At 46.4% G+C, this 18134-nt stretch overlaps 1 pseudogene; it reads right to left on the bottom strand.

The window, feature by feature from the left end:
- Positions 1-5614: 5614 nt before the first annotated feature.
- On the bottom strand, positions 5615-5671 carry LOC137359434 (U4 spliceosomal RNA; annotated as a pseudogene).
- Between the last annotated feature and the right edge of the window lie 12463 nt (positions 5672-18134).

The following is an 18134-nucleotide window of genomic DNA, read 5'->3' as shown; positions in this document are numbered from 1 at the left end:
TTTGAATTCTTCCCACTGCTCTGACACTGATTTACCTTCAAGTAGCTGTTTCCAATCCACTTTCGCTGAATCACTCCTCAGCTTCGTAAAGTTGTCCTTGCCCCAATTGAGAACTCTAACTCCTGTTGTATCCTTGTCCTTTCCATAGTTATGTTAAAACTGACTGAATTATGATCACTCCCACCAAAATGCTCTCCCACTGCCACTCCTTCCACCTGCCCATCTTCATTTCCCAAAACTAAGTCTAAAACTGCACCCTCTCTTGTTGAACTTGCTACATATTGGCTAAAAATGTTCTCCCGAATGCAGCTCAAGAATTCTGCTCCCTCAATTCTTTTCATATTAAAACTATCCCAGTTCATGTTGGTTAAAATCCCCTACTATTTTTTTTTTATTACCAAAATATACTTTATTCATAAAAATCTGTAAAAATTACATTGCCAATCAGTTTCCAAACAGCACGAAAAAATACAAACATTGCAAAAGAGATCGGTTTCTTTCAATAATGTCATGAGTTTCTTCCCAACCCTTCCGTTTCACAATTGTCATGTCAATTGCAGTTTTACATTTACAGCAATTGAGAATATTAACGATACAGTTCGAGGGGCTTCCCATGGTTCCAGCCCCTCAGTCCAGCTTGGTGGGGGAACCTTACACTGTGGTCTTTCCCCATTGAGCCTTTGCTGCTGCTGCCCCAAGCTTCAGTGCGTCCCTCAGCACGTAGTCCTGGACCTTGGAATGTGCCAGTCTGCAACATTCGGTGGTGGACAACTCTTTGCGCTGGAAGACCAGCAAGTTTCGGGCAGACCAAAGGGCGTCTTTCACCGAATTGATAGTCCTCCAGCAGCAGTTGATGTTTGTCTCGGTGTGCGTCCCTGGGAACAGCCCGTAGAGCACAACTCCTGTGTTACAGAGCTGCTTGGGATGAACCTTGACAAAAACCACTGCATCTCTTTCCACACCTGCTTTGCAAAGGCACATTCCAGGAGGAGGTGGGCGACCGTCTCTTCCCCACCACAGCCAACGTGGGGGCACTGTGCGGAGGGGGCGAGACTTCGGGTGTGCATGAAGGATCTGACGGGGAGGGCCCTTCTCACCACCAGCCAAGCTACGTCTTGGTGCTTGTTTGAAAGTTCTGGTGATGAGGCATTCCGCCAAATGACTTTGACGGTCTGCTCGGGGAACCATCCGACAGGATCCACCGTTTCCTTTTCCCGTAGGGCCTTGAGGGCATTCCGTGCAGACCACTGCCTGATGGACCGGTGGTCAAAGGTGTTTTTCCGCAGAAACTGCTCCACGAAGGATAGGTGGTACGGCGCCGCCCAACTGCATGGTGCGTTCCGCGGCAATGTGACCAGGCCCATCCTTCGCAACACCGGGGACAGATAGAACCTCAGCACGTAGTGACACTTGGAGTTTGCGTACTGGGGATCTACACATAGCTTGATGCAGCCGCACACGAAGGTGGTCGTCAGGATGAGGGCCACGTTGGGTACATTTTTCCCGCCCATGTCCAGAGATTTGAACATCGTGTCCCTCCGGACCCGGTCCATTTTAGATCCCCAGACGAAGCGGAAAATGGCTCGGGTGACTGCCATGGCGCAGGAGTGAGGTATGGGCCAGACCTGCGCCACGTAGAGCAACAACGTGAGCGCCTCGCACCTGATGACCAGGTTCTTACCCACAATGGAGAGAGATAGCTGCCCCCACATGCCCAACTTTTGTCGTACCTTGGCTACTCGCTCCTCCCATGTTTTGGTGCACGCCCCGGCACTTCCGAACCATTTCCCCAGCACCTTCAGGTAATCTGACCTGACGGTGAAAGGGACAAAGGATCGGTCAGCCCAGTTCCCAAAGAACATGGCCTCGCTCTTGCCGTGGTTAACTTTGGCTCCCGAGGCCAGTTCGAACTGGTCGCAGATGCTCATCAGTCTGCGCACGGACAGCGGATCCGAGCAGAAGACGGCGACGTCATCCATGTACAGGGAGGTTTTGACCTGAGTGCCTCCGCTGCCTGGGATTGTCACCCCTCTTATGCTCGCATCCTTCCTAATAGACTCAGCAAAGGGTTCAATACAGCAAACAAACAAGACCGGGGACAGAGGGCAGCCCTGTCTGACTCCAGATTTGATCGGGAAACTTTCCAATTCCCACCCGTTGATTGACACTGCGCTACTGATGTTTGTGTAGAGCAGTTGGATCCAATTGCAGATTCCCTCCCCAAACCCCATTTTGGAAAGCACGTCCATCATGTAGGTGTGTGATATCCTGTCAAAAGCCTTCTCCTGGTCCAGGCTGATGAGGCAGGTGTCCACCCTCCTGTCCCGTACGTAGGCGATGGTATCCCTGAGTAGCGCGAGACTATCAGAGATCTTCCTGCCGGGTACAGTACCGGTCTGATCGGGGTGAATCACCAACTCCAGAGCAGACTTGACTCGACTGGCTATGACTTTGGACAGAATCTTGTAATCAACATTAAGCAGTGAGATGGGCCGCCAATTTCTGATTTCTGCCATCTCCCCCTTCTGCTTGTAAATGAGGGTGATGATGCCTTTTCTCATGGTCTCTGACATGCTGCCGGCCAGGAGCATACTCTCGTATACTTCCAGCAGGTCCGGGCCGACCCAGTCCCACAGGGCCGAGTACAACTCGACCGGTAAGCCGTCGCTCCCGGGGGTCTTACTCGTCTCGAAAGACTCGACGGCCTTTGTCAGCTCGTCCAGAATTAGCGGCTTGTCCAGTCTCTCCCTCCTGCTATCATCTAGGACGTCTGTGATAGATGACAGGAAGGACTGGCAGGCTCTGCTGTCTTTGGGCTTCGCGTCATACAGCCCAGCATAAAAGGATTTGCTGATCCTTAGTATGTCGGACTGCGAAGACGTTACCGAGCCATCTTCTTCCTTCAGGCTGCTGATAACAGAGCTCTCTCTGTGTACCTTTTGGAAGAAGTAACGCGAGCACGTCTCATCCTGCTCGATGGAGCGGACTCTGGACCGGAAGATGATCTTGGAGGCCTCCTTGGCAAAGAGCGAGGCCTGCTGGCTCTTCACCTCTTGGAGGTCCTCCTTGAACTCGACCCCCATTGACTGCAACCGGAGTAGATTTTGCATAATTTTCTGGAGTCGGGACAGTTCCCTCTGTCTCTCTCTCGCCTTCTGAACACCTTTGTGGATGAAGAACCTCTTGATGTTCTCCTTTATCGCTTCCCACCAGTGAACTGGAGACTCAAAGAGGGGTTTCACCGTCCTCCAACCTTTGTAATCCCTTTTGAGTTCCTCAACGTTCTCTGGGGTCAGCAGTGTCGCATTGAGCTTCCACGTCCCTCTGCCAACCCGCTGGTCGTCCTGTAAGTGACAGTCGGCCAGTAAGAGGCAGTGGTCGGAGAAGAACACCGGCTTGACGTCGGTGGATCCGACCGTGACAGCACGGGACACAAACAGGAAGTCAATCCTGGAACGGGCAGACCCGTCCGATCTTGACCATGTGTATCTGCGCTGCGCTCCGTCTGCAGGTTTGCTGAAGACGTTGTGCAGTTTGGCATCCTTAATTGTTTCTACTAGGAATCTGGACGTAGCGTCCAGTTTGCTGTCGTCACTGCCGGATCGTCCAGCCGCATCGATGATGCAGTTGAAGTCACCGCCTAGGATGACCGGCCTGGACGTCGCCAGCAGCAGTGGGAGCTGCTGGAAGACGGTCAGCCGCTCGCTGCGTTGTACCGGGGCGTACACGTTGATCAACCGGAGCGGAGCGTTGTTGTACATCACGTCTGCTACGAGGAGGCGGCCGCCCACCACCTCCTTAACTTCGGAGATGGTGAAGTTACCTCCCCGCAGCAGAATACCCAGGCCGGAGGAACGGCAGTCATTACCCCCCGACCTGATCGATGGCCCGTGGGACCACCATCGCGACCACTGCCTGTAGGTGCTGAGGTGTGGTATTCCACACTCCTGCAGAAACAGTAGGTCAGCTTTGACCTTGGCAAGGTAATCCAAGGTTGAAACACATCGCGTAGTAGATTTAATGCGACGCACATTAATGGAAGCAATTCTTACACCCATTTTTTACTAAAAATTAGTTGTTGCTTCCCATACCATTTGTCCTCGCTAGTCCCAGTCCTTCCCCTTCGGGATGTTCCTGCATACCCATCGTATGCGCAAGCAGTTTCACGTTGGTTGGGCTCAGAAACCCCTCCTGATTTTTCATGCAGGGTTTGTGCCGCTCGGGTGACATCGGGGGGGTCTTGTAGGCAGAGAGGATTGGGTTGTCCTCAGCTGCTTCCATCTGTTCCTCCTCGAAAACATCACAGCTCCCGGTCTCCCGGAGCTCAGGTGCGCCAGACGTGTCTTTGCTCCCGGTGTCGCAGAGCTGAGATGCGTTGGCCTCTTCGTTACGTGTCGGGCATTGGGGTTGGGGCACGCTGGGCCCATCACAGCTTCCAGTGCCCGGGGGCTGGGATGCTTTATCATCCATCTCGGAGTTCTGCCGCCTCTTTTGAAGGGGCTGTCGTTCCAGCATTTCCCCGTCCAGTGAAGAGGAGTTGTTGCAGTCTGATTCAGAAGAGAGCCTCCTCTTGCCACTGGTTTGGGTGGTGGCTTTGGGATGTTTTTTCTTTGTGGTTTTCCTCTGGACCACTTGCCACTGACCTGTTTGTCCATCTGCTGCCTCCTCCTCCATTGATTCTGTCTGTGGAGGAGGGTTTTCCGGGCGCTGGATAGGTGCTGGGTCGTTGGTTTCAGCTGCCTCCCCTTCCTTCTCAGGCTGAAGTTCCTCACTGCGGAGAAGGTTGCTGGTCTCCTTTCGGACAGCGGACGCCTTCGTCGAACCTTCGCCCGGCCATTCCTTGGACCTTGCCGCCTGAGCATAGCTGAGACAACGTTTGGGGCAGGTCTTGTAGAGATGGCCTGCCGCACCGCACAAGTTGCAACACTTCGTCTGCTTACAGTCCTTGGTCTGATGGCCTTCCTCCTTGCAGTTCTTGCAAACAACCGTGCTGCAGTTGGCTGCCATGTGACCAGATTTGCCACAGGTGCGGCAAACTCTGGGCTGCCCAGCGTAGACCAAGAAGCCTCGACTTCCCCCGATAGCAAAGCTGGAGGGAGGGTGGATGATGGCTCCACTGGGATCTACCTTCAAGGTCACCTTGACCTGCCGCTTGCTGGTCCAGATCCCAAAGGGGTCCTTGACATCAGTGCTGCTGCCGGCCACCTCGACGTACCTGGCGAGAAAGGTGAGTACATCCACCACCGGAACATGGGGGTTGTAGAGGTGAATTGTCACCACCCGGTCCCGTTGTGACGGAAGCGTGAAGAGCGGCTCCGCTGTGAGGATCGACAGTGGAGCCCGGTCCCCTTTCTCCTTGAACGCCTTCAGGAACTTGATGCATCCCGCCACGTTCCGGAACGTCACTTCGAAGTATCCACTGCTGGGGAAATCCTGCAGGCAGAAGACGTCCGTCGCTTGAAATCCGCAGCAATCGAAGAGAATTTTCTTGATGAAGAAGGTGCGATCGACCGGTGCATCTCCTTCCTTGTCCGTCACGAACACCCGAACTGTGTTGCGCACTCCCTGGCCCGAAGCTCGAAAATTGGTTATAGCCATTTTACTCAAAGCTTCCCCATAATCACGCTTCGGTTAAACCTCATTAGCTACGATATTGCCACTGCGCAAAACTCAAATCCCCTACTATTACTGCTCTATTGTTCTTGCACTTCTCAGAGATTTGCCTACATATCTGCTGTTCTATCTCCCACTGACTGTTTGGGGGTCCATAGTACACTCAGTGTACTATGATTGCCACTTTTTTTGTTCCTTAGCTCGATCCATATAGTCTCATCTGATAAACCTTACAACATATCATCCCTCCTCACAGCTGTAATAGTTTCTTTGGCCAAAATTGCCACTCCCCCTCCTTTCTTATCCCCCTCCCTATCGCGTCTGAAAACCCTGTAAACAGGAACATTGAGCTGCTATTCCTGTCCCTCCTTCAGCCATGTTTCTGTAATAGCTATGATATCATACTGCCATGTGTCTCTCCGTGCCTTCAGCTCATCTGCTTTATTTGCTCTACTCCTTGCATTAAAATAGATACCCTTGAGCACTGCCAAACTTTTTTTTTTTAATTTTCTAACCTTTGTTTCCTCTGTCTTCCAGACATTAATTTTCTGCCTTCCATTTTCATTTCAGCTTTTGTCCCATCTGAGTCTACCCTCAGGTCCCCATCCCCCTGCCAAACTAGTTTAAACCCTCTCCAACAGCACTGACAAAATGTCCCGCAAGGAACTCAGTCCCAGCTCTGTTCAGGTGCAACCCATCCGATCTGTCCCAAGAATCTGAAGCCCTCCCTCCTGCACCATCTTTCCAGCCACACATTCATCTGTGTTACCCTTCTATTCCTGTACTCATTTGCACGTGGCACTGGGAATAATCTGGAGATTACTACTTTTGATGGCAAGTTTGCTGATTTCTTACCGAGCTGCCTAAGTTCTGACTGCAGGACAACATCCTTCTTTCTAACTATGTCGATGGGTCCAATGTGGACCACAACTGCTGGCTGTTCATCCTCCCCCTTCAGGATGCTCTGTAGATGCTCAATGACATCCTTGACCCTGGCACCAGGAAGGCAACACTCCATTCCTGGATTCACATCTGCGGCCACAGGAATGCCTCATTTTTCCTTGACTATTGAGTCGCCTATCACTATGGCTTTTCCAGTCTTCCCTGTACTCCCCTTTACAGCTGAGACACCCATGGTGCCATGGACTTGGTTCTGACTGCTCTCCCCAGGGAAGCATCATTGTCCTCCATATTCAGAACTGAATACCAGTTGGAGAGTGAGATGCACTCAGTGTCCTGCAGTACCTGCCTGATTCTTTTTGACTGCTTGGTGGTCACCCATTCCCTCTCTCCCTGCTTACTGTTAAGCTGTGGGGTGACTACATCTATGAACATGCTATCCATGCAGCTCTCATCCTTTCAAGTGAACCGCAGTGTCGCCAGCTGCTGCATAAGTTCCAAAACCCAGAGCTCAAGCTGCCGCAATTGACCACACTTCCTGCACAAATGGTTCTCCAGGATACGGGAAGGATCCTGGAGCTCCCACATAGCACAGGAGGTGCACTCTCGAAGCTGAAGCACCCCTACCATTCATTTATTTATTAGTTGACCCTTTGCTACTGCTTAAAAAAAAACCTTACCAATACTACAACACCTTAGAATTATTAATAAAACCTTACCAGGACTGATAAATCCTACTAAAAATCAATACAGTTCACCAGTTAAAATAAACCTTACTCAAAAAATAATACTCAGCTACTCACTTGTTCATTATTATGAATATTGAATTTATACTGTTTTTTTTTTAGTCTGCCAGAGTTGAGACGCTATAACCCAACTATTTATGCACCCACCCGAACGGTGGTGTATTAACTATTTATTGATAATCCCTAACAGCAGTTACTCACAACCAATCACCTTGCAGCTTTCCTGTTATGTCACAGTTCACTTTGTTTTCAAACTCCGGTGGCCTGGGCTCCTGTCTGCTCCACTCACGCTGCTTCCTGCTGTCTGAGTGATCTCTCTGTCTCTCTCTCTCTATTTTATAGCTGTACATTGTGAGTTGTGGATTGGTATTCAATATTTAGCTCTGTGAAAACGATTGTGAATGAAAAGTTAACTTTCAATCTTATGCATGGGCTGCTATGCAAGCTCCAAGTCCTTCACTTTGTAGTAATGGAATTGATACTTTATCTTTCAGTCTTAATCTTTGTGGGACTTTTTGACTGCTATGTAATGTGTAGCTCGGTCTAACATCTGACGTACATTATTGAGATTCGTAGGATCATAGGAAATAGGGGCAGGAGGCCAATCGGCCCATCGCACCTGCTCCACCATTCAAACAGATCGTGGCTGATCAACTACCTCTACACTATTTTTCCCCACTATCTCCGTATCCCTTGACATAACTAGCCACATAACTAGGGAGGTAGAGAGGGCGTTAAACGGAATAGTAGGGGCAAGGGATCAACTTTGGGAAGACAATGGTAAATCAAAGAGTAGAGACAAGGCAAGAGAGAATGGTATGAATATTGGAAATGATAAACAGACTGTGACAGGAAGGACAGAGCATACAAATCTAAGAGTAAATCAACAGATAAGGCTACAGGTCACAAAAACAATAAAAGGACACAACTAAAGGCTCCGCATCCGAATGCATGTACCATTCGAAACAAAACAAAACAGATGAACTGAGAGCGCAAATAGAAATAAATCAGTATGATCTGTTAGCCATTACAGAGACATGGCAGCAGGACAACATAGATTAGGACCTGAATATTGAAGGGTACATGGCATTTAGGAAGGATAGGAAGCTAGGAAAAGATGGAGGGGTAGCTCTGTTAATTAATGATGCTATTAGCGCAATAGAGAGGGATGACCTAAGTTGAGGATACCAGGATGTAGAAGTAACGCAGTTTGGGTAGAAATGAGAAATCATAAAAGGCAAGAAATCACTTTTGGAAGTGGGGTACAGGCCACCTAACATTAACCACACTGTAGGACAGGGTATAAAGGAAAAAAATAATGGCAGCTTGTCAGAAAGGTACAGTAATAATTATGGGGGATTTTAACCTACAGACAGACTGGAAAAATCGGATGGGCAGAGGTAGCTTCGATGAGGAGTACACAGAATGTTTTTGGGATAATTTCTTGGAACAATACATTCTGGAGCCAACCAGAGAGCAGGCTATACTAGACCTGGCATTGTGCAATGTGATAGGATTAATTAATGACCTCATAGTTAAGGCACCCCCAGGTAGCAGCGATCATAATATGAATGAATTTTACATTCAGTTTGAGGGAGGGAAGAGTGGGTCCAAGACCAGTATTTTAAACTTAAATAGGGCAATTATGAGAGCATGAAAGCAGAGCTAGCTAAAGTGAACTGGCATATCAGGTTAAGGGATAAGTCAATTGAGATGCAGTGACAGACGTTAAAGGGGATATTTCAGAATGCACAGAAAAGATACATTTCAACGAGAAAGAAAAATTCTGAAGGTGGGACCCACCAACCATATTTAACTAAAACAGTTAAATATAGTATCAAACTTAAAGAAAAAGCTTACAATTGCACAAAGATGGGAGACAGGTCAGAAGATTGCCGTTATTTATATACTGTTCAAAGAATGACTAAAAGGTTGATAAGGAAGGTTAAATTAGAGGACAAGAGAAAGCTAGCTCGAAATATAAAGACAGATAGTAAGAGTTTCTATAGATATTTTAAAAAGAGTTAATAAAGTGAATGTTGGTCCGATAAAAAGTGAGTCTGGGGAATTAATCATGGATAAGGAGATGGCAGATAAATTGAACAGATATTTTGCATCGATCTTCACTATTGAAGATACAAATAACATCCCAGTATTAGCCGTAAGTCAGAAATGGAAGGGAGAGAGGAAATCAAGAAAATTACAATCACCAGGCAAGTGATATTGAACAAATTGTAGGAGCTGTGGGCTGACAAGTCCCCGGGTCCTGATGGACTTCATCCAAGGGTCTTAAAAGAAATGGCTACTGAGATAGTTGATGCGTTAGTTTTAATTTTCCAAAATACCCTAGATTCGGGGAAAGTTCTGTTAGATTGGAAAATAGTGAATATAACTCACTTATTCAAAAAGGGAAGGAGACAGAAAGCAGGAAACTGCAGGCCAGTTAGCTCAACATCTCTCTTAGGGAAAATGTTAGAAGCTATTAAAGACATTTAAAGGGCATTTAGAAAAATTGAAGGTAATCAGGCAGAGTCAATATGGTTTTGTGAAAGGGAAATCATGTTTTACCAATTTATTGGAGTTCTTTGTGGGAGTTACATGTGCCGTGGATAAAGGGGAAGCAATGGATGTATTGCACTTAGATTCCAGAAGGCATTTGATAAGGTGCCACATCAAAGGTTATTACAGAAAATAAAAGCTCATGGTGCAGGGGGTAACATATTGGCATGGACAGAAGATTGGCTAGCTAACAGGAAACAGAGTAGGCATAAAAATGGGTCATTTTCTGGTTGGCAAGGTGTAACGAGTGGTGTGCCACAGGGATCTGTGATGGGGCCTCAACATTTTACAATTAATAGAAATGACTTTGATGAAGGGACTGAAGGAATGGTTGCTAAATTTGCTGAAGACAAAGATAGGTCGGAAAGTAACTCGTGAGGAGGACATAAGGAGGATACAAAGGGGTATAGATAAGTTAAGTGAGTGGGCAAAGACCTGGCAAATGGAGTATAATGTGAGAAAGTGTGAAATTGTCCACTTTGGAAGAATAAAAAAGAAACAGATTATCTAAATGGTGAGAGATTGCAGAGCTCTGAGATGCCGAGGGAACTGGGTGTCCTACTGCATGAATCACAAAAGGTTAATATGCAGGTACAGCACGTCATTAGGAAAGCTAATAGAATGTTATAGTTTAACGCAAGGGGAATTGAAAACAGAAGTAGGGAGGTTATGCTGCAGCTATACAGGGCATTGGTGAGACCATGTCTGGAGTACTGAGTACAGTACTGGTCTACTTATTTAAGGAAGAATGTAAATGAGTTGGAGGCAGTACAGAGAAGGTTTACTAGACTAATACCTGGAATGGGGGGCGTGGGGGGGGGGGGTGGTTTATGAAGAAAGACTGGACTGGCTAGGCTTGTATCAGCTGGAATTTAGAAGAGTAAGAAACGACTTGATTGAAACATATCAGAACCTGAGAGGTCTTGACAGGGTGGATGTGGAAAGGATGTTTCCCCTTGTGAATCTAGAACCAGGGGTCACAGTTTATAATTAAGGGGTCGTCCATTTAAGACAGAGATAAGGAGAAATTTTTTCCCTGAGGGTCGTGAGTCTTTGGAATTCTCTTGCTCAAAAAGTGGTGAAAGCAGACTCTTTGCATATTTTTTAAGGCAGAGGTAGATCGATTCTTGATAAGCGAGGGGATGAAAGGTTATCGGGGGTAGGTGGAAATGTGGAGTAATCAGTTCAGCCATGAACTTATTGAATGGCGGAGCAGGCTCGAAGGACCGAGTGGCCCACTCCTGCTCCTAATTCGGATGTTCGTACGTATGATAACATTAGTATTCAGAAATCTATCGATTTCTGTCTTGAGTATATTCAATGATTGAGCCTCCACAGCCCTCTGGGATAGAGAATTCCACAGATTTCCCACTCTCTGAGCAAAGAAATTCGTGCTCATCTCAGTCTCAAATGGCCTGCCCTTATTCTGAGACTGTGTCCCTTTGTTCCAGCCTCACTAGCCAGAGGAAACATCCTAACTATATCTACCCCGTCACGCCCTGTGAGAATGTTGTAAGTTTCAATGAGATCACCTCTCATTCTTGGAAACTCGAGAGAACACAGGCCCAGTTTCTGCAGTCTCTCATCATAAGACAATCCCGCCATCCCAGGGCATGAGTCTGGTGAACCTCCGTTGCACTCCCTCTATGACAAGTATATCCTTCTTTAGATAAAGAAACCAAAATTGTACAGAATACTGCAGGTGCGGTCTCACCAAGGCTTCATACAATTGAAGCAATACATCTTTACTCATGCACTCAAATCCCCTTTCAATGAAGGCCAACATACCATTTGCCTCTTAATTGCTTGCTGCACCTGCACACTAGCTTTTAGTGACTCATGAACAAGGACACCCAGGTCCCTTTGGACATCGACACTTCCCAACCTCTCACCATTTAAGAAATACTCTGCCCTTCTGTTTTTTCTACCAAAGTGGATCACTTCAAACTTATTCACATTATATTCCATCTGCTATGTTCTTGCCCATTCACTTAGCCTGTCCGAATCCCCTTGAAGCCTCCGTGCATTCATTCTGTACCTTTCAATCAGGTAAATTTTGTCTGTAATAAAAACAAGAAATGCTGGAAATACTTAGTAGGTCTGGCAGCATCTGAAAGGTCACTGACCTGAAACGTTAACTCTGCTTCTCTCTCCACAGCTGCTGCCAGACCTGCTGAGTATTTCCACCATTTCTTGCTTTTATTTCAGATTTGCAGTATTTTGCTTTTAAATTTTGTCTGTTCTATTTCAGATTTTATATTTAAAATGTGGCCATGGTGACAGAGTTTATTGAGATCTGATAGTGGGTTTGTTTTTGGACTGTGATTGATGTATCAACCTGTCAGCTGTACTGAATTGGAGTGAAATGGAAACAACTTCTGTCTCTCCTGCCGTTGTTTGACTGTTGGATTGAAAATGTGTCTCTCGACTTTGGCATGAGTGTATGTCTGACTACTTCTTTTGTTTGTTCCAGTGGAACTGATGAGCTGGCAGTATCTCTGTGCTTTGGGAGTGATCCTGTACCTACTGTGTGTTGGAACGAGCTCGCTGCACTTTTCCTTGTGTCCAGGAATCACCACATCCATTCAGGTTCCTTCATGTATTTGCCTGCAGGAATGAAAAGTAACTCTTAAACCTTAACATAAAAGCAAAATACTGCGGATGCTGGAAATCTGAAATAAAAACAAAAAATGCTGGAAATACTCAGCAGGTCTGGCTGCATCTGTGGAGAGAGAAGCAGAGTTAACATTTCAGGACAGTGACCCTTCTTCAGAACTAGCAAATATTAGAAATGTAAAAGGTTACAAGCAAGTAAAGCAGGGGTGGGGCAAGAGATAACAAAAGACAAGGTGCAGATAGGAGAAGGTCACAGAATAGTTGACCAGAAGGTCATGGAGCAAAGGCAAATGATATGTTAATGTGTGCGGAAAGACAAAGCATTAGTACAGATAGGGTGTTAACGGACTGAAAATTGAACAGCCACAAGTACCAACATGAAAAAAAAACAGTGGGTAAGCAAACTGAACAAACTATGAAATAAAATAAAAACAAAACATATATTAAAAAAGGAAAAAAAAAACTAAAAATAAAAGTAAAATGGGGGGCCCGTCATGCTCTGAAATGATTAAACTCAATGTTCAGTCCGGCAGGCTGTAGTGTGCCTAATTGGTAAATGATATGCTGTTCCTCGAGCTTGCGTTGATGTTCACTGGAACACTGCAGCAAGCCCAGGACAGAGATGTGAGCATAAGAGCAGGGGGGGAGTGTTGAAATGGCAAACAACCGGAAGCTCAGGGTCCTGCATGCGGACTGAGCACAGGTGTTCCGCAAAGTGGTCACCCAGTCTCCGTTTGGTCTCCTAAATGGACAGGAGAGCATATTGTGAGCAGTGAATACCGTATACTACATTGAAAGAAGTACAAGTAAATCGCTGCTTAATCTGAAAGGAGTGTTTGGGGCCTGGGATAGTGAGGAGAGAGGAGGTAAATGGGCAGGTATTACACCTCCTGCGATTGCAGGGGAAGGTGCCTTGGGAAGGGGATGAGGTGGTGGGGGTAATGGAGGAGCGGACCAGGGCGTCACGGAGGGAGCGATCCCTTCAGAATGCTGACAGGGGAAGGGAGGGGAAGATGCGTTTGGTAGTGGCATCACGCTGTACTAATGCTTTGTCTTTCAACACACCATTAACATATTGTTTGCCTTTGCTCCACGACTTTCTGGTCAACTATTCTGTGACCTTCTCCTATCTGCACCTTGTCTTTTGTTATCTCTTGCCCCACCCCTGCTTTACTTGCTTATAACCTTTTACATTTCTAATATTTGCCAGTTCTGAAAAAGGGTCACTGACCTGAAACGTTAACTCTGCTTCTCTCTCCACAGATGCTACCAGACCTGCTGAGTATTTCCAGCACTTCTTGTTCTTATACCTGAAGAATTGGTGAGGTAGAAGATACAAAAGCGATCAATGTAATCGTCCCAATAATAATCATTATGAACAATCACAAAATGAAAACCAGGAACACAAACAGTGTCAGTGTCTGACTCCACTGCAGTACTGCAGTATTCAGCTTCTGTTTACCAGGTGTTTGCAGTGGTTTTACAACAAGTTTGTGACATTCAGAAACAACACAAGCCCTGCACTGCTCAATGACTGGGACTGTCCGATAGAGCAGTGACCTTTACACAGTCACATTTCTATTTCAACAGAAAACAAGCAGCCACTATTTAAAATGTGCCTTTCACACTTCTCACCTGGTGTCTGCAATAAATGTTCTTTGTCTAACTGTCCACATCGTTATTTTGCGGCTATTTTCCCCCCACTGTTCACAATCCAACAAACAGTGAGAGACTGGAACTAAAGCAGGAACATTCCCTCTCCTTTGGGTGGTGAAATTGTCAGTGATTTTCAATAGTGATTTCTTCCCATTGTGTCTCCCTGAGCCTGGACAGACACTGTCCGAGAATGAACTCTCCCTTCCCCATGTCCCCGGCTCACTCCATGTTCCGGGAGCAGCTCCTGCTCCACAGTGTCTGTTACAAACACTCCCCGACTCCCCCTCAACTTCCCACCACTCAATGCTAATCTCTGAGCACATCTGCGGACACGCTCCCAAAGCAGTGGCTGCTGGAAGTAGATGCTGTTTGTTCCCTTCCCCCGGGCCCGGGAAGTCTCCATTAGCAGCTGATTTGAAGCATCTTCCCCTGATTGAGTGAATGGCCTCACAGACTGGGTTGGGGAAAGGATGCGCATGCGCTCCACTCCTCATTGTGACGTCCGACTGGGGGCGGGGCTACATCGCGCTTGCGCAGAGATCTGCAGCAATTCAGCATTCAAACATCAATGGGAACTTTCCCCATTTCACCCTCATCAAAGTCCCAAAGAAAGTGAAGAGGGGCTTGGACTGGAGGGAGGGAGGGGCGGGGTAGGGGGAACCTAGAACCTAGAACGCTGCCCACTTGCCCCATTTAGATGCTCAATTTGCGGTCATTCCCTGCAGGGGGTTTGTTATTATTGAGCCCCTCCTGGTAAAACAATCCGATAGAAAGAGGGGAGAAAGGAGGGAGCCGGTGTGTTTGCTGGGACCTTGCAGAATTCATTTCAGCAGCAAAAGTCCCGGGTTATATTAACCCGAGTGAAACACGCTCTCTGTCAGAGGAAAACCGAACAGCCCTTTTCAACTTTTCCTTCGAAATTAAAGAGACCCGGAAGTGTCTTAGACTCGCGAGTGGAGCCAGAGGACTGGAGAATTGCCAACGTTGCACCGTATGTCTTCAGGGAAAATTATGTTTAACTAACTTTCTGGAGTTTTTTGAGGAGGGAACAGAGAGGGTTATTGAGGACAATGCTGTTGATGTGTACATGAACTTTCAAAAAGCATTAGATACTCATGGAATAAAAGGGACAGTAGCAACATGGATACGGAATTGGCTGAGTGACAGGAAACAAAGAGTAGTGATCAATGGATGTTTATTTGGGCTGGAGGAAGGTTTGTAGTGGAATTCCCCAGGGATCAGTGTTGGGACCCTTGCCTTTCCTGATATATATTAATGACCGAGACCTTGGTGTACAGGGCAGAATTTCAAAGTTTGTGGATAATACGAAACTTGGAAGCATTGTGAACTGTGAGGAGGATAGTGTAGAACTTCAAAAGGACATAGACAAGTTGGTGGACTGATGGCAGATGAAGTTCAATGCAGAGAAATTAGGTGATTCATTTGGTAATAAGAACATGGAGAGACAATATAGAATAAAGGGAACAATTCTAAGAAGGTGCAGGAGCAGAGGGAGCTGGGGGTATAAATAACCCATAAATCTTGGTAACAGAGAGTGTGTGGATCTCCTGGCTCAGAATGTTGAATGGATACAGTCCTCAGATCCGACAAGGAACCCCTGAACATCCACAGTAAAGACAGTGTGGATGAGGAAATGTAAGAGCCGGGAGCTGAAACTCAGGGACAGCCGAGCTGTCCTGTCATTGAGCTTGTGTGTCTGCTCTGCTCACCGCAGAATCACAGAATTGTTACAGTGCAGAGGAGGCCATTCGGCCCATCATGTCTGCCCCGGCTCTCTGAAAGAGCAATTCCCTCAGTCCCATTCTCCTGCTTTCTCCCCATAACCCTGCACATTCTTCCTTTTCACTTAACTGTCTAATTCCCTTTTGAATGCTTCAATTGAACCTGCCTCCACCACTTTCTGAGGCAGCGCATTCCAGACCTTAACCACTCGCTGTGTGAAAAGTTTTTCCTCATGTCACTTTTGCTTCTCTTACCAAATACATTAAATCTGTGCCCTCTCCTTCTCGATCCTTTCATGAGTGGGAACAGTTGCTCTCTATCTACTCTGTCCAGACCCCTCATGATTTTGAATACCTCTATCAAATCTCCTCTCAGCCTTCTCTCCTCCAAGGGAAACCATCCCAACTTCTCCAATCTATCTTCATAACTGAAGTTCCTCATTCCTGGAACCATTCTCGTGAATCTTTTCTGTACTCTCTCCAATGTCTTCTCATCCTTCCTAAAGTGCAGCACCCAGAAATGGATGCAATACTCCAGCTGAGGCCGAACTGGTGTCTCATACAAGTTCAACATAACTTCCTTGCTCTTGTACTCTATGCCCCTCTTAATAAAGCCCAGGATACTGTATGCTTGATTAACCACTCTCTCAACCTGTCCTGCCACCTTCAATGACCTATGCCCATATAAACATAGGTTCCTCTGCTCCAAAACTCCTTTAGAATTGTGCCCTTTATTTTGTATTGTTTCTCCATGCTCTTCTTACCAAAATAAATCACCTCACATTTCTCCACATTGAACCTCATCTGTCACCTGTCTGCTCTTTTGAAGTTCTACACAGTTCACAATGCTTCCAAGTTTCATATCATCCATAAACTTTGAAATTCTGCTCTGTACACCTAGGTCTAGATCATTAATATATATCAGGAAAAACAAGGGTCCCAACACTGACCCGTGGGGAACTCCACTACAAACCTTCTCCCAACTCGAAAAACATCCATTAACCACAACTCTTTGCTTTCTGTCACTCAGCCAATTCCATATCCATGTTGCTACCTCCCTTTTGTTCCATGAGCTATAATTTTGCTCACAAGTCTGTTGTGTGGCACTGTATCAAACACCTTTTGAAAGTCCATGTACACCACATCAACTGCATTGCCCTCATGAACCCTCTCTATTACCTCATCAATAAACTCCAGCAAGTTAGTTAAACATGATTTTCCCTTAAGAAATTCATGCTGGCTTTCTTGAATGAACCTGCATTTGTCCATGTGACTATTAATTTTGTCCTGAATTATTTGTTCTCGAAGTTTCCCCACCACCAATGTTAAACTGACTGGGGCGTGGGACTAGGTGAATTGCTCTAGCAGAGAGCCAGCACCGGTTCGACAGGCCGAATGGCCTCCTTCTGTGCTGTCGCCATTCTATGATTGTATGATTCTATCAGCAACTGTTGATGGAGAGGCAGTGATGCAGGAATGTGTTGACAGAAAGGGGAAAGTCTGGGCTGGTGTGTGTTTGCAGCATTTGCAGCTTGTGTTCAGGTTTGTGAATGAAGGTGTTTTGGAAGCTATGTTCCAAATTGAATTGTTTATTGGAAGCAAGAAGTTGATGTAAATAAAGAGTTAAGACGAGGTGACTGTGCGTAGCAGTAAATATTGTGTTGGTGAATTATTTGTGTTAATAAACTTCCACTGCGCCCTCTGCTGCAGGCTGCTGTTTATATCCAGCTGTGTATTCGTGCTGTGTGTTAGCGAGATAAATGTTTGTTTCAACGCTGTTTATAAAGCAATAGCATTGCACTCAAACAGTCCCAGACATAGCAACGCATGTACAAAGGCAAAATACTGCAGATGCTGGAAATCTGAAACATAAACAGAAGATGCTTGAAATACTCAGCAGGTCTGGCGGCATCTGTGGAAAGAGAAGCAGAGTTAACGTTTCGGGTCAGTGACCCTTCTTCGGAACGTTAACCTGAAACATTATCTATTAACAGATGCCGCCAGACACACTGAGTATTTCCAGATTTTCTGTTTTTATTACGGAAAAGCAGGTGTTGGGAGGCTCAGCCTGGCTACACAATGTTACAAGGAAAAAGCTGATGGCATTCCAGTGTTTTCAGAAGCGTGATGCGATTGTGGGTAACACAATGTTTTAAAAGTGAGTTGTTTGCGTTACGATGAAAGATAAATAGCAGAGAATGGTTTCCATCCATCGACCTCTGGGTTAAGGGCCCAGCATGCTTCCGCTGCGCTACTCTGCTGTGGAACGATTGAATTCAAGCTACATATTAGTGCTTAGCGA

The sequence above is a fragment of the Heterodontus francisci genome, unplaced genomic scaffold (assembly GCF_036365525.1).
Source record: "Heterodontus francisci isolate sHetFra1 unplaced genomic scaffold, sHetFra1.hap1 HAP1_SCAFFOLD_102, whole genome shotgun sequence".
NCBI classification, from domain to species: Eukaryota; Metazoa; Chordata; class Chondrichthyes; order Heterodontiformes; family Heterodontidae; genus Heterodontus; species Heterodontus francisci.
The sequence above is the reverse complement of the archived record's forward strand: the minus strand, read 5'-3'. Positions and strand labels throughout refer to the sequence as shown.